Source organism: Gordionus sp. m RMFG-2023, chromosome 1, assembly GCF_954871325.1.
Source record: "Gordionus sp. m RMFG-2023 chromosome 1, tfGorSpeb1-WG-v2, whole genome shotgun sequence".
Lineage (NCBI taxonomy): Eukaryota > Metazoa > Nematomorpha > Gordioida > Chordodea > Parachordodidae > Gordionus > Gordionus sp. m RMFG-2023.
In genome coordinates, this window is record NC_088775.1 from 42,659,718 (window position 1) to 42,680,743 (window position 21,026).

Genomic DNA, 21,026 nt, shown 5'->3' on the forward strand with positions numbered 1-21,026 from the left:
ATGTAAGGACTTTCCAACTTAAGAAGGTTGAAAACATATTTATGAAGTACTACTTCCGAATCTCGGCTAAATGGGTTAGCTCTGTTAAATATCCACAGAGATTTGGTTCCAACGACAAACAAAATTCTTGATGAATTGGCAACATTCTCACGAAAATTAAAAATCACATTATAATTATAGTATTTAATAAAAAACTTTGTATAATACTGTATTTGATAAGAAGTTTAATAAAACTTGTTTTTTAAATTATTTTCTAGTCAATATTTTCTAGTTTTGTTAAACGCCTCGTTTTGAGCCGATTTTTAAAAACGGCTAACTCAGTTATTTATCCAGAAAAATATTATGCAAGCCTGAAAATTTTGCTCATAGAAGAAGCAAAGGTCTAGACATATAGTATCGAAATTTCGAGGCTTAGTTGATATTTTGGCGAAAATATTGATTTAGCCGTTTTTAAAATTCGGCTCAAAACGAGCCTTAACAACATTAATATTTTATACACACTACTATTAGTATTTTCAATAAAAAAATTATATTATATGAGAATTTAAGCTAAGGCTAGCTTTAAAGCAAATTTTATAAAAAAAATGACAAAAAAATTTATTTCAACTTTACATTTAAAAAACTTTATTAAATATAATATACCTAACTAAAAATAATAAAAAAATAGGCTTGTAATATCCATTAGCACGAATTAGTAAATAATAGTTACAAATATAAATATAATTATTATTAAATTATGAATAATTTAATGGAATAGCTAAAACATAAGACCCGGCCGAAGGCCGGGGGAAAGCTGGAGGGGGGTTTGGGGGCGAAGGCCCCAAAAAAATTTTTCCCACCCCATAAGAAAATCATTTTTCCCACCCCATAAGAAAATCCTGGATACGCCACTGCTATATAAAAAGAACATATAAGATAAGATCTTTTTATAATAAAATTTTCATGTATAATTATAATATGAATAAAATTATACAAAAATAATATATTATAAGATAACATCTTTATGTAACAATTTTTTATTTATTTTTAACAACAATTAATTTTCAAAATTTTGATCAGATAAACATGAGCGCTTAGTACTCAACACAGCTTTCGCCGTGCTAAACACACGTTCGATTGACGCAGAGATTGGGAGAGTGGTGTTATAATAAAAAAAAATTTCAATTCAAGGAATTTTTTAAAAATATTTAAGGAAATATCTTTATTTTGAAAAAAGCTTGAAAGATCATCTTCACAGAGATTTTCATTCATTTCCTCATCAAAATTTTTTTTATCGATATCTGAAAATATTCTAGTGTGTGTGTTGGATTAAGGAATCAAGCCTGTTCTTTCTTTATCAATATCTTTTCTCAAACTGGAAATAAGTTCCAGCATTCTTCCTTTATTGACCTCTAATTTTATCCAGGGCCAATCCAATTTAAATAGTGGGTGAATTATTGCCGATAGTATATATTCATCATCATAGATGTGTTTGAATCTAATGAAAATATGATAGTCAAAATATAAATTATAAGCAATATTTGAACTGCATACCTTTTATCTAGCGTTGGGACATGATTTACATTTACAAAGTGTAGACTTGGTACCATTAATTTTCTTAATTGGTTTAGAATATAATTCAAATTGGGGCCAGGGAAGGGTTAAATCCTCTTCATCTGAAGAAGTAAGTACTATGGACATAATATTCTTTTAAAATAAATTATAAATTAATAAATAATATCATTATATTTACTTTGAATTTTGATTGAATATTAATTTCGACTGATAATTTAACAACGAGAATTTTTAAAAAAATGTTGGAAATGGTTGATATAAATTAAAACTCGGCTTAAATTATTAATATTAAGAATTAAAAAATAAAAAATAAAAAAAATTTTTTTTATAATACAATAAAATGTTTTTCTTTTTATTGTTATTTTTTAAGAAAAAATATAAAGTAAAGAGTAAAGTAACGTTTTGCGTTACCGTTACTCAAAAAGAGAAACGCGTTACCTACTCGTTACCATTAGGTGAAGGTAACGAATGACGTTCCTTTTCAAAAAGTAAGGACGTTACTTTTTTGACGTTAGTACTGGTCATAATATATTTTTACAAGATAGGAGGTTTATTTCAATAAAAAAGTACGCCTAGAGAAAATATGGAGTATATTTTTAGTAGTTTATATAAAATATAATAAATTACTTGTATATACGTTAATATAAAAGCATGGTATTAATTTATTCCAAACAAGTATAAGAAATTTATTTATAAAAAGTAGACATATAGTTGATATTACTCTATTATAAAGAATTGGTTATAAAATACTAGGTGAAATTCCATTTTTACAGACATATTTGACAATATATTACAGTTAATATTTTAACAAATTCTACTAATCAATGTTTTTGATAATAAATATAGCAACCATTGCATTCATTTAGTTAACGCCATCTATTTATTATAAATAAAAATTGATATTAAAATTAATCTTCATATTATTCATTTCATAATGTCTTTAAAAGATAATTTCTGATGTCCTTATCAATATTTTATAGTTTTTTGTAAAATATATAATTCGCTATATTGGTATAAATTATTTGATTGTCATAAATGATAATTGAATTAAATATACTGTAAATCTAAGACATATAATATTCCACTGTTTGAATTGTGCTTTAATTTTTTTTATCTAATTTATGATTTAATTTTATCAATAGTTTTATGATTATATTTTACGTTTATTAAGATATATAAATTAAAATTACTCACTTTATAAAGAATTATATTTGATATATTATATTATTTAGTAATTTTATGGATCTATTATTAATAATTATAATACATTTCACTTTCGTCTTAAGACTTATCTTTGACTTATATTCCATTTCTTAAAAAACATTTTTGGTTCACCTTTTTATATATATAAATGCTTTTTTCCAAAAATGTATAAATTATGATGAATAGTTTTAGTTTAAAAAAATATCAACTTTTACATTCTTACTTTCGTAAAGATATATGCATACAATTTGGGGGGTCAGGGAGTAGGGGGAGGACTAAGGGGGATATTTTTTATTAGCTTAAAATTATAAATTTCTAAAGGGGGAGGGGGATTTCCCCTTGCCCCCCCCCCGGCTAAGCCTATTTTGTCGCTCCTGCAATGGTCGATTCATCAGACATACACAATGTAATTCAATCATCCAACGTGCCTTGAAAACAGCTCAAATACCATTCATACTAGAACCCCAGGGTGTTTATAGATCAGACGGTAAACGTCCTGACAAGATCACCCATATTCCGTGAAGGATAGGCCAATTATTGGTATGGGACTATTCATGCATTGACCCCCCTGGCCACAAACCCCAACGGGTCAACTTTAAATCTTAAAATACACAGATATTTCAAATGACCATTGTTTCATTCCTATCATTTCAACCACACTTGCCACCTTCGGTAAACTTGCCTTAGCATTCTTCAAAAATTTAGGATCACAAATAAGCAAACTCAGGTGAAGTTCAAGAGGGATTTTTCTTTGGCAAAGGTCATAACTATCCTTAAAGCCAATTATATCATCAATTAGTGTATTAGATAAAGAGCTATAATAGACCCCTTCTTTTTTTCCTCGCTTTATACCATCCCCGGTCTTTATTGTTATTTTTTAAATTTTTTGCACATATTTCTTTTGTCCCATTTTAACATAGATTATAATTATGCGCTCATATATACATTATTTGTTTTTGATTATATTAATTCAAAATTATTTATACTTTTTTTTTACTTTAAGAGAATTATGCTAAAGTACTCATAGATATTTAAATATATTTCAAGATCTTAAAAAATATATTAAAAAAATAATTAGATGTATAAGTATGGAGATTACAGTATGCTGCAAAAAAATATATTATATTATACTCAAGGTCAAAATACGCAGGAAGATGATGTGTAACGGTATATATTAGAAAAAGTGAATAAAAATGCTGAATGGGCAACGGATATTGAAATACGAAGTGTTGCCACATTTCTCAATACCCCGATAATGGTGTATGCTAAGTATGGTGCTTCATTTTGCTGAAAAATGTATCCGCCATTTAAATATGATGATGGATTATATATAAAAATATGACCAAATTATTCTGAATCCAATAATATTATTGATTTTGAAAATTAATTACAAATCTTGATATTTAATATTTTTACTAAAAGCATTTTAGTTGATTGTATGTCTAGTTTTTATGTATATTTGTTTATATTTATCCTATTTTGAGGATTATATTATATAAGCATATTTTAATCAATAAATATATAGACTACATATAGATATTGATCATGATTTTTTAGATACATTTCATTACAACAGCATATAACCAATTATTATGTTTACTTTAGATTAATTTCTATTGCTTATACAAATTTTTCCACATTTTAAAAATAAATTTGGTTTTTTTAAATCTGAATTAATCCTTTTTTTAATCATCAACTCAAGTTTGAAGTAATTTCAAAAAATTAAGGACAATTTTAGGTCAGTCCTTTATATAAGTAGCCAAACCGACTATGTCTAATTCAGACAGAAGAATGGACCACCTAACTAGAAACCCGGAAGAACCATAAGAAAATCTCAAGAAGTCAGTTAAGTATAAATATTTTCCAAATGGTTAATAAGAAAATTATATTAATTTTGGTAAATTAATTAAGAAGTGGAAGGTACCACTATGTAGTCAAGCATAGTAAAGAAAAGAGGAGTAAGAAGGTGATGATATATTACTTCCGTTGCCTGCAGAATAGTGTTAAAAAATTGTAAGGTCATGTAATAAAGCCATAACAATGATAATAATGTACCTGATGCCTGGTTAGATTATTTAAGAGAAGAAAATAATTCTGATATTTTGGTAAATATTTTTTCTTGAAAGTTAACGTTATATATGTTCCATCTAAAATCCCTATAATTGTAAAGTTGGTCCCTGAATAACATTATGATTTTTAATCTAATAATTAATTATGTAGAGTGAAAAGAGGTAACTTATGTCCTAAAACTCAACAAAAAAGTTTTGTAACTCAGAAGATATGAATTAACAGACTCCTTGAGTGGGTTATCAGTTAAGGAGAATATATATAGGACTAAAATATATTTAATATTAAATTTAATTAAGAATAAATTAGAAAAATTTGCTTTATGCTAAGAGGTTTTAGGCTAGGGTGTTAGTAAAAAATTAATAAATGTTTATTTATTTATTATTAAAATGATTGATATTTATAATATTGACCTTAGCCTTTAATGAAAATTTTGGATCACCTTTTAATTAATATAATTTTTAGTTAAACTATACTTAGGTTTTTATCAACCTATTTTAATTGAAATGCCTAGAGAGATAATTTTTAAACATAGTGAAGAAAAAACACTTATAGTTTATTCTTACAATGAATTAATTTAACCTATTAGGTGATTTTGAGTTATAATTTCTGTTTAATAATAAGATCTATTAGTTTATATTGGTCACTTCCAATTAGAAGTCCAATGTGAGAATAATTTAATAAGGTGATTAAGGAAAAAATAATACATAAGGAATTGAGTTAATTAAGAATCTAAAGTTTAGATGGGGGAAAAAAAGGGAAACAACTTATTTTCAAATAATAATTTAGATTTTAAAGATGATAATGCTACATAGTTTGTTCCATTGATTTTAAGTTATAATAGGTTTAAATTAATAAGATTTATTAGGTTATATTAATCATTTCCAGGTAAAAGTTTATTTTAGTCAAGAAATTAAGAATCATCCCTTGACCCATAATCTAAATTTACATACAACACATCTTCATTTAAATAGACTTTTGTTCCATATAAAGATACTAGTTACTAGTATCGATGATGAATAGTTAAATAATCGAGATTTCTAAAACAAAAAAATTGTATCATTAAATTAATTTACTTAAGACATATCCTTGTACATTATTATGTACCACATCGCTTTCATTATCGTAATCAACTAATCCGACATATAAATTATTTTAGTAAATATTGCATGCAGGTAATTTTGAAATCCTCCATTTTCCGGATGTTCCTAAATTGGTTTTTTTAAAAAAAAATATTATAAGTGTGAAATTATTTAACTTCGTTAATATATTTTCGAAACTTTTTATCAACTCGGAAAATGCGTATAAATAAAAAAAAATATAGCTTTTATTTCTTGCTAATAGGGAATTTGGCGTAAGTCTATCATCTCCCCCAGATTAGGCATTACACCTTACGTAATTATAATAAAAATGTATCTTGCAGAAATTATATCTATACTTAGATATATTTCCAAAAAAGAAGTATCTGTGTGCATTACATTTGTAAAAAATTATCTAGGTCAGATCCATGTTTAGAATATGGTTATGTATCTAGATCCATTTTTAAACGATATCTGTATCTAGATTTATTTGAAAAGTACAACTAATATAACTATATATAAACTGATGAAAAATATCCATACGAAAGAAGCATACGCTTTTCTTTCTTAATATATGCTTAAACATAGGCCTTACTCTAAATAAAGCTAAATCTGAAATATGCTTTTTAAATTCAAATATTCTCGAAGTCCAAGGGTTTAAAATCATTTAAAAAAGTAAAATTAATCTTCTAGGTTCACCTTTAAGCAGTTTTTTCTGTGTGTTCGTGGAAAATTTTTTCGAAGGCTTAATAGGACTTGAAACTATTTTAAAAGAAATTCCTTCACACCAGAGCTTTTTTCTTTTAAAAAAATATTTATTTTTACCAAAGATTTTACATTTTTTAGATATTCTTCCTTTTTTTTAAATAATGAAATTATTAATCGTGTTCATGAATTTTTTAGAAGTTTATTAGAAAATATTTTAAATATTAAGTTGGAAGATTTTAATTGGGGTTTCTCACAATTACCCTCAAAAATGGGTGGTTTAGATTTATATCCTTTAAATCTTATATCTCTTTCCTCATTTTTGGCATCGCGTTTGATGAATAACGCCATGATATCTTCTTTTATCTCTCCTAAAGATAACCTTTTAAACTCAGCCTTGACAGCCTGAGTATCCTTAGCTCCACCTGAAGCTGTTTTACCCGCAATCTTAACTCACCAATCTATTTTCGAACCTTTAATTAAAAATTTTTTTAAAATAATCTCATCAAACCCCCCTTTGGAGTATATTCAACTATTACAGAATGACTGTACTATTGGTTATAAATGGTTGGAAGCATTACCAAGTCGTAACCTAGGTAACCTCTTATCAGATGAACAACTAAGAGTTGCCATAGGCCATCGATTTGGATGTAACATTGTTCAACCACATACATATCAAATGTAAAATATTAGTTGACTCCAAAGGTAGACATGGTCTAAATTGTATATATAGTCAAGGCAGGCATGCAAGGCATGCAGCAATTAATTTAACTATTAGCCGTTCTCTTACCAGGGCCCGAATACCAAACATCCTGAAGCCTACAAATTTATCATTAGATGATGGCTTAAGACCAGATGGCTTAACTTCCGTGCCTTGGTCTTTAGGGAAATCCTTAATTTGGGACTTCACATGCGTATCTTCTTTCCCAAAAAATTTAAATTCTAATCCGATTGTTATAGCCGAGAAAAAAAAACAATGAAATATTTCAAATTCACAAATTATATTTTTACACCGATCGTTAACTCTTCCCTTGGACATATGCTAAGCGGAACTTTAAAATTCTTAAAAAATATAGGCGATAAGATAAGAGCCCTTACATCAGAACCAAAAGAATACTATTTTTTAAAACAAAACCTACAAATAACTATTTTAAAATATAACTATTCATGTTTTTTGGGAACTTGTAGTCCCACCTCCGTTTTTATAAAATAATGTTTTATTTTATTTTGATATATTGTTATCTATGTTTTATTTTGTTAATAAATAGGGTTTATTTGCAAAAAAATAATAAATATATTATGTGATTTATATACCGGTTTATATAACTCAGAGACATGTAGCGGGCCCGGCCATATTTTAATTTTTTAAAATATACCCGGGCCTGTTCTAAATTTTTTTAAAAAAAAACATAGGCCGGGCTATATATTTTATAACAGAATATTTTAAATCCCATTATTAGCTATAAAAATTAATAATAAATATAATATATTTCAAAAAAATTCGGGCCGAACCGGGCCTAAAAATATAAAACCCGAGCCAGGCCAAAAAAATTAAAATGGGTCGGAAAAATCAATCATGGCCGGGCCGTGCAAATAGTACCTCTGCAAGTTTCTGATAACTATAACTTTTTTAAAACTAATTCGCTTTTAAATATTTTGTTTTTTTATTATTTGCGTTTGAAAGTGGCATATTTTAAAATATGATTGGTTCTAATAAATTTTATATGATTATTAGTTCTAATAAGTTTTTCATATTCCAAAAAAAGTTAATTTAAAATATTATACCCTCCCCCTCCCCTCCCTCCACTTTCCCTCTCTCTTTAGAAAAAAACCCAACTATACGCTTGCTTTTATTTTCCTAAAGGGGATTTTGACTTTTTTTTATTTACAAGGCATAACTTAGACATTTTATTTTATTAAAAACTAAATGCAATTTTTACCCTTGTTGATAAAATTTATTCTTCTTTTATATTTTTTTTAAACAATTAAAATCTTAATATTTTATATATTAATTTTTTAAAAGTCGTGGAACTGGAATTAATTTAAATTTAAACAAGATTTAAATAATTAACTTATTTTTTAAGGAAAAAACATAATAATAATTTTTTTATATAAAAAGCAATATACGTGATACGTGATAAAGCGCATTCGCCCTCTCAACGTTGTGGGAACAACAGAGCTACGCTAGGTTTTTCTCATTTCCATCTAACTGGATTATTAAAGTTATCGGGGAAGAAAATATGAGAAGCCCTTTACACGTTTGTGGGCAAGCCGCACGTACTTGTACGCACAATAGTCCGAGGACTATCATTTAAACGTCTTTGGGCTGATTAAGAGGGAAAGGGCTAAAAAGACAGCCCATACCCATATCTATAATCCTATTTGTATCTAATCATTATTGGAAAGGGGGAGGCTGCCTTAAGTTAATATTTAGCGAGTCATTTTTAATAAAATGTTATTAAATAAGAGAAAAGAAACCTGTACTATAAAGATATTCAGTATATATAGGGGGAGAAAGGTTTGGTAACGGATGAGGAATTTTCATCTTAGGTACCTAGATTTAATCTTAAGAAGCTTTTTGATAGAATTTTTATTGTTATTCAATCTAACGAACTGTTTCCAGTTTATATTCAGATCAGCAACATCTTTCAAAACGCGGTGAAACCATAACGTCTTATATCCGCTGTATGATTTACCTCTATAGGTAAAGAGCCAAGTTAAAGCGTCATGAACCAGATTACTGTTAGGATGTCTTAAATGTGGGCTAAAAATTGAATTCGTTTTTTCTTGAGTATGATGTGGAACGGAGTGTGTTTCGATTGTCTCCATAATCTTTCGTTCGTTATGAGACTAGGGTAGAAGACGACGTTAATTATCCTTAAGCACTTGTTAATAAACGTCTGGCATTTTCTGTTGTCTGCTTTAGTGATTTCCCATGTTTCACAACCATATAATAGAACAGGAATCACCGTTGAATTAAAGATGCGTAGTCTAGTGAAGGTAGGAATCTCTCTCGTCTTCCAAAGTGAAATACTTATAGAAAGCTGCCCTGGCTTTTTGTAATCTTAACCTGAGTTCCTCTTTACATCCCCCTCTATTATCTAAGGTAATTCCAAGATATTTTATTTGAGTAACCACCTTGATCGTCTCAGATCAGATATTAATATTCTCTATAGGAGGCGTGTGTCTTGCTAAGAGAATCAGTTTTCTTAAAATTTATTTCTAACCCAACTTTCAAGCTTAACAGTTTCAACAATTGAATGAGATTCACGGTTTCCTCAAGGTCCTTTTTAATGATTACCACATCATCAGCGTAGGAAATAATTCTATTCTCTAGATGAAACGTATTACTCATTGATGTGTTAAGTTCCAGTAGATTAGCCGCGCCCAATGTGTCTTTTAGAATTTTGTTCATTACTATGTTAAAGAGGACTGGCGAAAGGACGCAGCCTTGTTTTACTCCTTTCCTAATCCTAAATGGTGGAGAAACTTAATTGTTTACTCTGCACGTGGTAAACAGATTATTATAGTGGTGTCGTAAAATCTTGATAATATTTGGGTCAATTCCAACCACTGATAATGTTTTCCAGAGTGCATCATGGTTGACATTATCAAACGCCTGTTTAAAATCGATAAAGGTGAAGTAGAAGGGTAGCTTATACCTATCAAATTTTTGGATGATAATTTTGAGAGCAAGAAAGGGCTCCATGATATTTTTGCCTGGGCGATAAGCGCAAATATATTTGGCAAAGAGGTTTTGTGATGTTTACAGAATACGAATCTTGAGGAGGGCCATAAAGACCTTAGATGCCGTAGAGGTGAGTGCTATTGCCCTATAGTCACCGAATTTAGTGAGATTTGAGATTTTGGGGAAGTTGCAAAGGGTGGAAAGATTCCAATCCTTTGGTATCAACCCTGTAGACCAGATTTTATTGAAGATAATTTGCAAAAAGCGTGGTACAGCAGTTGTTGTCGCTTTGAGATGTTCACTAGTAATATTATCTGGGCCAGGGGCTTTATGGTTTCCAAGTTTTTTAAGTGCAGTGGAAATCTTAATTAGTGAGAATTGTGGGGTGGATTGAGGAGTATCTTGCAATTTCGGTGGTGTATTTATTGGTCTCCTAGATTCAAAGATCCTCATGTAATAATCAGTCCAGAGTACCAACTGATCATCCTGGTCAATTATGATTCTGTTATTTTCCAGACGAATGATAGGAAGTTTTTCGAAGGTTTTTGATTTGCAAAAATATTTAAGTTTGCTATAAGCGTCAAAAAGTCTATTTCCTCTCATATCTGCATCGATTTCGCAAGCTTTCCTGACAGTGAAGATCCTTCTGTCGCTTCTTAGAGATCTCTGTATTGACTTCCAAAGTTCCCTATCAAAGTGGCCATTTAAACGCAGCTCCTCAATTTTTTCCATAGTTGCCGTGGATATCCAATCATTTCTCGCGAGAGGGTTATTTCTTCCTAAAACCTCGCTAGCTTCGTGAATGTCATTTTTGAAAATCATCCAGCATTCTTCCACAGTTTTGGACCGGGATATGCTTTCAAAATTCATTGCATTCTCGCATAATCTTCGGTCGAAGAGCTCTTTAATCTCTGGTACCTGTAGATTATTGATATTTTGCTTTCTGAGTAGATTTGCCGATTGGTTAGAGGTGTTATTTGGTCCAATTGAGGTACTCCATATGTTCCTTATCAGGATCTTGGCTTTGACCATTTTATGGTCAGAAAGATTTACACTCGTCATGGCCATTACATCTTCAAACCAGCCGTGGACGTTTGAAATAAAAAAATCTATTTGCTATTTGTAATTTCCCCTTTTAATTATTCTCTCTATGATAGAAGAAAGTATTTTCTTACTGTCGTCTCCATTAGGCTGAGCAAGGGCTGCATTTCCAATAATGTTGTTCCTTTTATAAATCTCCTCCGAACCAATCCTGGTATTTAGATCGCCCATCAAAATTATGTTGTATCTTCTGGGTAAAGCGTTAATTATATTTTCCAGATCGTCGAGAAAAAGTAATCTATCTCTCCTGTTTGGGGGTGCATACATTCACCAGTATTGTTGGCCTAAAATTTGTGTTGATATATAATAACCCACATCTCTCTGAAATAGGTGTAAACTTATTTATATGGCTGTATATTTTCTTGTTTATCAAAAATCCAACACCTGACCAACTGTTAGAGGTAGTACCAGAGCAGTATAAAATAAAGTGATTAAAGGTTGCAGTAACGCTGTCTCGGTTAGGGTCTCCTATAGAGCAATTATGTCTATTTTCTCGTCTGCCATTAATCTTAGTAAAATAGCTAGTTTATTCCATAGGCCATTAATATTTAGTGAAGAAATAAGTAGCTGTCCCTTAAGATTATGCATATTTCTGCTATAATTATTCTCCCTTAATTCAATAGAAAATTCTCTAAATCCGGGTGTTTGGGTAAACAGTAAGATAAAAAATAAATATAAATAAAACTACAAAACAAAAAAATTATAATTTCTAAGGAATTTAAATTTTTAGAGTAACAATTAATGAATAAAGTAATTGTCGGGATATCAGATCTTATAGAAAATGGGAAAATTTGTCTATGATATCTAAATCCTTTACTCCTGATATATCTAAGAAACACTTATTGGTTTTAACTCATTTATATAAGAGGGATGCCCTATTTATTTGCCGGTGAAATATTCCTAGAGGAAACAGAAATTAAGAAAAAGGTACAAAGGTAGCAATAAATAAAACAAGTAAGTAGAGCAGGAAAGATATAATACCAAATATTTATGAGAGGGAGAAACTAATTTTATACATGATTGACCATTACTAGCCAAGGTTAATTATAATTCGAAAAGTGGGGGCTAAAGGTTTTCTGCTCATCCTGCAAGATCAGGGGAAAGGTGTGGACACCAAATGGGTGATTTGAGGGGAGTGGACAAAGGGTATGATCATTCTCTTAGTATATTTTAAACCAAGAAAATTTATTGTATAATGTGAAACTAATGAAAATTAATAAGACACAAATTAAAATAAAAAATATGTTACCCCAGTTTACGGTATACTCTCGTGAATACAGGTTTGTTAAAATTAAAATATAAGATCGTGTTGGGAGTGATAAAGAAAAATTAGCCACAGTAAATTAGATTTAAGTATAATCAAGCACTAAAATAATAATATGAAAGGTAGAAAAGAAATCAGTGAAAGGCTTAGGAATATGTGGGTGGGATTCCCTACGTCTAAAACTTCCTTTTAATTTTAATAAAAGCTACTGTCACACATCAATGTTTTAATAAACTATTTAATAAATCAAATTTGAGGGAAATATCCCCTCTACTCAAATACAAACATTAAAAGTGTAATGGCATAAAGTATAGAGTATTAATAATAAGATGTGTGAAACTCTTAAAGATTTCATAAAACAAATAGGAGTGTAGAAAATTGAAAATAATAATAATAAAATAAAGAAAATGTAAAATTCAAAATTTCTGGCGCCGAATGTATGAAAATAATATTTGAGAGAAAAAAATTACCTATAATCATTGCCTAGTCGGCGCCTAACACAATTAATAAAATTATTTGATAAGTAAAAGGGAAGTAAAATATATATGTTGAAAAATCAGAAAAGTATAACTTATATATAAGTGCATATTTCATAAAAGGAAACAAGAGAAAACATTATGAGACAAGAAAAAGAGAAAAGAAAATTGAAAAATTTTATATTTTATAAACAGAAAATGTGCATATTTCTTAACAGAAAAACAAAAGAACAATATGTATATTTCATAAAAAAACAAATATTAATCAGGCGGCGCCTAAAGAATTAGCAATAAAAATTTGAAAGAAAATGCGCCGAACAGCGTAATACAATGACAAATAAATGTAACGCTAAGCTATAAAACTACTTCTAAAACCTCCAAGAAAGTGAATAGTAAAAGCAATATACACAGGGAAAACATACTTAATAAAATTACTAATTAATGTAAAGTTAAGCTATCTAACTACTTCTAAAACCTCTAAGAAAGTAATAAAAGGGAAAGCAAGTTAATTACTTCTAAAACCTTCAAGAAAGTAATAAAAGAGAAAGCAAGTTATACACAGAGAAAACATATTATACACTGCACTGGGAATTATTATATATAAATATAATGTATGAGAAAGGGTTCATATTGGAGTTGGTATATTTAAAACTTAACCAGAAGAACTGAAGTTTAAAATTACACTAAATATATGAATAATGTAATATATTATCTAAGAGAAGACTGAATATAAAACTGAAAAATTAAACCTAAACATAATTGTTACAAATTTTCTATTGATTAAACAAATATCTATAGTAAGAAATACATATGCTGTTTAAAATCAAATTAATAATATATATAATGTAATATAAATAAATTAATATATATATATATATAATATAATGCACATATGATGTTAAAAACCAAAATTCATATATATCATATAAATTGATATCTTATTATCAACGTAATGTAATAATTTATATTAACAAAAATCTAAAAACTAGTAAAAGTATTAAAATTGATAAAAATATACTTGTTTTTATAAGCCAAAAAATACTGCTTGTTTTTATATGCTAGAAATAATACTAAAAACTAATAAAATATTCAAAAATGATTGACATGAAGCTGAAAACATTTAATGCTAATAGAATAAGTTATATATATATATATACTGTTATTTAAATAATATATATAATGTAGTGTATATATTTAATGTTAAGAAGTCAAAACATCATTGATTTAGATAATTATCCAAATTTAACTAATATATATAATGTAGTATATATAAAAGTTGGGAAGTCAAAAATCATTGATTAAGAAAGGTTAATATAAGATTTAGGTAAGATAACATATAATTAATGCTATAATATGCTAGATAAGATGAACTTATTGTGTGAAGTTGAAAGAAAATTTACAAAAGATAACATACAATTAATGTTATAATATGCTAAATAATATGAACTTATTATGTGAAGCTGAAAGAAAAACAGATAAAAGAGCTAATAATTGATATGATAAATGTATGTTTATAAAAATAAATTTGTTATATTGAGATTAAACCTGCTTTAAAACTATTCAAAGTATTAAGATTGACAAAATATACTTGTAATATGTCGATTAAAACTAATTTAAGATACACATGTATAAAATATAGTTGTAATATGTAGATTAAAACCTATTTTAACTAATAGGGTATTAAGGCAATATTAAGTCAATACCAGACTGACATACATGGAGCTAAAACCTACTTGAGATTGATAAAAAATTAAGGTAAGAGAATAATATAGTAATGAGGGAAAAAACAATAAAGTATATTAAGGCAAAACATTTTAAGAAATTTTAAAATTGATAGAATATAACTTTGATAAAATATAACAAGGTAAAGACAAATTACTGACATATTACCTAACCAGAGAATATGAGTATATATAATCTTAGATTAAGGCTAACTTTGTGCTACATTATGATTAATAGATAAAAAGATAAAAGGAAGAAAAATATACCTGTTTTGAGAAGACTAATTAAGACTTGGACACCAATTAGAAAATAGGTTTTAAAAGCAAAAAAATTCTGACCTATTCCAAATCTACTTTACTTTACTATTCTTGAGATATTAGTTGTCCTTCTAAGAAACGCTTCACGATCTCGACTTCTTGAGATATTAGTTGTCCTTCTAAGAAACGCTTCACGATTTTTAACGGAAAAGGGAATATTATATATTATAATCCTTTATCAATATTTTATAATCCTCCAGTTTGTACGAAACATAAAACTTAATAATATAATCCAAAAATTATGAATAGAACAAAAACATAAATATTAGAATAATCCACACAAAGTAAAACATAAGTTAACATAATAAAAATCCATCACAACACCCTCTTTCTTGACTTGATTTATTACTATCGGGCCATTTAACCAGGGTTTAACATACCTTAAACTTCTTCTTGCGCCGATAATAATGCATTATTGTTATTCGTCAATATTGCTGTCGGACAACACCTCATTACATGATTGCCTCCAAAAGACCAGCAAGATATCTTTCTTCTTTTATCCCAATCCTGTTTCCTTCTTCTGTCTGAGTACGGAAGTCTTGGAGTATCTTAAATCGTTTTTACATATCGCTGTTGAGCCTCTTCTTGCGGTATTCATTAATCTTTTAGATTCAGCTGATCCAACCACTTCTCTGATTTCCATCTTTATTATTTTGTTACCTCTTCTAAAATAGGAGGCCATCTACAAAAGAATTAACCTATATATATATTCTTTCTCCTTATTTCTCTCTTATCTCCCTGAACACCAACTTCCTAAATTTTTCATAATCTTCCCAACATACGTTGTGAAAAACAACAAAATTATGATTCTCATAATTCTAGCATAGCTTGTTAAAAAACAAATCAATTATTTCTATCATCAATTTTAAAACACGTTGCTATTCTTGTCCTACCAATCATCTGGGTATTCTTTCCATTTTTTTTACTGTCAAAACAACAGACAATCCTTCTTTTTCAATAATTGAATATTTTTTTTCAGCTCCAGCCCATGCCTTAGACATAAACTCAATTGGCCTTTCTAAACCATCTTCTTCTACCTGAAATAAGACTGCACCCATGCCTTTATTGGACGCATCCGTTGAAATAAACAATTCCTTATTTCTATCATAATGTGCAAGAATTGGTACATTACACAATTTTTCTCTAATTTCGTAAAAACTAGTTCTTTCATTGATACCCCAACAAAATTTATTACCCCTTTTAAGTAAATCATATAAATTAGCTGCTAATTTAGAAAAATCTCTTATAAATCTAGAATAATAATTCATAAGACCCAACCATTGGCGTACGCAGCGGGGGGAGGGCAGGGGGACAAATCCCCCCACCCAAAAAAGCCAAAAAATGCAGATGCCGGATATATTTTTCAAAAATATTATTGTTTATATTAATTTATATTTGTTAATATTTATTCGTATCTCATATTAAATATATATTTAATTACATTTATTATCACATTTATCTACTAAGTTATTTTATCAATTAATTTCGATTTCAAGTTTTCCGGCGTAATATTTACTTATTATTTTCAAATTTTTAGTGGCGTAATATTTATCTACCATTTTCAAATTTCTAGTCAAATAATTATTATTTCTGAAACTTCTTGTCCAACAGGGAAAAAGAAATTGCAACCTTGTCCAACGAGATAGAGTCTCTGCCATCAAGCAGTAACAGCTTTTAAGGAGTTAGAAGAGCCAATTATTTGCTATTACTAAAATATCACAATGGCCTGAAAGAAATATTTCCTCAGAAGCAAGAAAATTATTGGATTCAATGCTTATTCCAAATTTTATTTCTCATTAGAATGTATTATTTAATTATACAACTATTTTAAGTATTACTTTTCAAAAACATGACATTGACTTGATTAAGAAGATGAGAATAGCGGAGAGCATTTTATCAGAACTCAAGGAAATTAGGGCTAATGTTAATGAAGAATTTCATATTTTATTGTTGAGTCAAAAGCAGAGCTATACGTGTTTAATATTTTGCTCCATCGACTTGTAGCAAGGCAAGCTCATCGTTAAAACATTAATATAGGATAAGTAGAAGAGTATATCTTAAATACAGATACATTTATAACCCAAATAAATGAATTTTTAATTCATCATGCAGCATTTACTAATCTGCAAATATTACTTCCACAAAAGCCTTCCCAACCTTTTTCCGATGCTGATAGAAAAAAAAATATTTATTAGATTTTTATTATGAAGATGTTAAAGTATCTTATGACTTACTAGCTGAATAACTATGTTTATAAGATTAACAATGGTTGATATAGTCCCAAAAAATGCCATGAATGCTCGGCATTATTTCAAACACATTTTAAATTAAATTCCCTATATATTAAAAGGGTTTATAAACTCTTCCCATTAGTAAACTAATGAGAAAACATTCTCTTTTTTAAGAAGAATAACAGAGGACTGCAGAAGTACCATTTTCAGGGCACGGCCCTGATGGCTTTTTAAAAAAAATTAGGCCCGACTCGGCTTTTTTTTAAAAATTTTCAGGCCCGGCCCGGCTTTTTTTAAATAAAATTTTCAGGCCCGGCTTGGGTGTTTTTTTAAAAAAATTTGGGCCCGGCCTGGGTATATTTAAAAATATTAAAATACTGTCCAGCCCGGGGGCCGGGCCTGCAGGTCTCTGAAAAACGTACCAAGAAGTACAACATCTGAAAGTAGATTGAAAGGTTTGGATCTTTTGAATATTCATAGGCATTTGACGACAAGCAAGGATGAGATAATTGAAAAATTAGCTCAATCACAACGAAGATTGGATTGTAAATATATAACATATAAAATGCAATTATTCCTAAGAAACTTTTTGTGTAATGGCTCAAAAAATTCAAATTTATATTTTGGGTCATTTAAGTGATTCTTTACATATAATTTTTTTATAATTCACATAAATTTAAAATTGTGTATTATAAATAGTTATTTGTCCTAATAAATTTATGCCTGATATTTTTAAAAAACAATAATATTTCTTAAAATAATTTATTATCCCCCCCCCCCAGACCAAATTCCTGCGTACGCGCCTGATGGGATGAATATGAAGATGGATATGTACACTGGGCTTATAAAGGGTGGGCGTGTTGCAGTTGTTCAAAATTACAATTAAATAATTAAAATAATAATATGTTAATTTTGTTAATTTGTTTTTATTTTTATATAAATGTTCATTATTGAGATTTTTGATTTTAAAAGAATAAAATTTATCGTATCTGGAAGTGTAAAATTTTTGTTCGGTGAAAAACTAGCTAAGGAATTAATATTAATTTAATCAATTTTAAAAAATTGATTGCATATAAGAAAATTAATAAGCTTAATACTAATATATATAATATATTAATTATTGTTTTTTTTTACTAATATCCTTTTATATATGGTGAAATCTTAAGGTCCCTGGTATAATTTTTCTTTTTACTTTCCTCACTCCGGCACTACTTATCAAAGTCGTGGTACTGAATGGAACGAATTAAATTTAAAGAAGATTTAAATAATTAACTACAAAATAATTAAATCAATTTAAACTTTATTTTTTAAGAAAAAAAATATAAATGATAATTTTTTATATAAAAAGCAATTTATATAGTATAATCCTTTATCAACATTTGCATAGTCCACCAATTTGTCGGAACATAAAATTTAATAATATAATCCAAAAAATTATGAATAAAACAAAAACATTAAATTAAAAATCCAGAGTAAAAGATAAAATTAACATAATAAAAATCCATTGTTAATTTTAAAAATGATATAACTTGACCTTCTAAAATTTTTAATTATAATTGAATACTTATATTTATTTATATTATTTATTCAATTTTATGATATTTTAGTAATTAATTAAGATATGATATAAAATCACATGAAAAAATATAATAAATTTCTAATTTAGAATTATAGATGCGTCTCATCCTTTCCTAACAATTATAAACTGCAACCTGCTTACAGTAGCAGAGACCAAAAAAGTCAAAAATTATAAAAACCTGGAAATTTTATATCTTCACAATTAGTAATCGTTACCTTCCCTAACAGACAGTTTACGCCGATCACTTTTGCTTTGTTAAAATTTAGCTCACAAAATAAAAATATAAAAATAGACAGATATATAATTAAATATTTTTAAATTTAACTATTGTTCGTTTTGGGAACACAATTATGTTTTTCTTAATATTTTTTTTTTACTATTATTATCTTTTGATTCGTAAATGATTGTATAATAATATTTTATAAATATTTGATTTAACCCCTCGAATTAATAAAAAAAGGTCTCTTGCTCTTTTGGTTAATTTAAAACATATTCATATATAATTAAAAAACAAACATAAACATAATAAAAATAGTGTTGTTAAAAGTTACTTTGAAATATAACTAGTTACAAGCATTGGTAAAAATATAACTAGTTATTAGTTACAGTTATATTTCAAAAGTAACTAGTTATATAATAAGTTACTTTATAGATCATTTATAAACTCATTATTTATTTATTGAATGCATTTATTTAATATAAAATAATTAGGATATAATAATTATAATAAATTATTTGAAAAAATATACAATTTATTTATATAAAAAAATAATTAAACCGAAAAAAAATATCGGAAAATAGAATATATTTATTAGAGACCTGCAGGCCCGGCTCTAAGTCCGGTCTGGGTACACAGGTCGGGATGTATAAAAATAATTTCAGGCCAGGCCGTATATTTTAAAACCAAATATTTTAAATAGCGATTATTAGCTATAGAAATTGTTGCATGTTCGCTTAATTTGTTGTAATTGTATATTTAAATATGTTCATATTACCTTTTTATTCAATGAAATTAACATGTACATAAATACATCTCAAGGCGATTAAACATATATATATTGATATATATTTTCATTTTCTAATACAATTTATTTTATTTTGATAACCATATTATTAAATAAAAAGACCACTTGTTTAACCATATTATCAAATAAAAAGACCACATCACACACAATTTATTCTATAGTAATTATTCTTGTTCAATATTCCTCCTTAATTATGCAATACAATCACACACAATTTATGCTATAGCATTTATTCTTGTTCAATATTCCTCCTTAATTATGCAATACAATCACACACAATTTATTCTATAGTATTTATTCTTGTTCATTATGGTGGAGGGTAGGAATCATATCAAAATCAAAGTTCTATTGAAAACATTGGATCTGAAATTTTTAGCCGAAAATATTGTTGATGAGGCAACTAAGAAATACAAACTGTTCGAAACAATTGACAAAGATATGACTGTTAATATTATGGACAACATAGATAACTTATCGTATCAACAGATGAAAGATTTAATACAAAAAAAAGTTAAAAAAAACAAGATTACGCGCATATTTGAATTATTCAATACAAAACCGGACAGACTTGAGTGAGAGTATCTCGATAGACTGAAAGGGTATGGTTCGGGGCTCAATCCTGAATTTTTGTCGGTGCAATTTATGCTGAATTGTCGTAATGAAAAGTTAAAAACAAGGTTGATAGAAGAAAATACTACAGAGCTTAATATTATAGAGAACATTGTTGTTAAATTTCAATCGTTGGAGATTAATAATAATAAAACATATGTAGAGAAAGATTCTTGGAGAAGAGAAAATAGAGCCGATTGGCAAGGCTATTTTCTTGGAAAGAGAACAAGCAGGATTTTAAGGCCAACACCAACAACAACAATAACAACAACAACAATTTCAAAAAACAAGAAATGATACAAATGCCATATAATTTGAGGCCAAGGAATAAGATAAATTTTATTAATGATTTTATGATTAATATGCAACTTAATAATCTAAAGTTTTCTTTTTTGATAGATACGGG

General features: G+C 27.9%; 1 long non-coding RNA gene across 2 annotated transcripts; it reads right to left on the minus strand.

Moving 5' to 3' along the window:
* Positions 1-5,756: 5,756 nt before the first annotated feature.
* On the minus strand, positions 5,757-18,710 carry LOC135931661 (uncharacterized). Of its 2 annotated transcripts, none has more exons than XR_010573116.1 (4): positions 18,542-18,710; positions 15,557-15,858; positions 15,218-15,305; positions 5,757-6,032 (listed from the first exon to the last, which is right to left on the minus strand). It is a non-coding gene; the product is annotated as an uncharacterized LOC135931661 (long non-coding RNA). The 2 variants fall into 2 exon arrangements; XR_010573117.1 differs by having other exon boundaries at positions 18,600-18,705.
* Between the last annotated feature and the right edge of the window lie 2,316 nt (positions 18,711-21,026).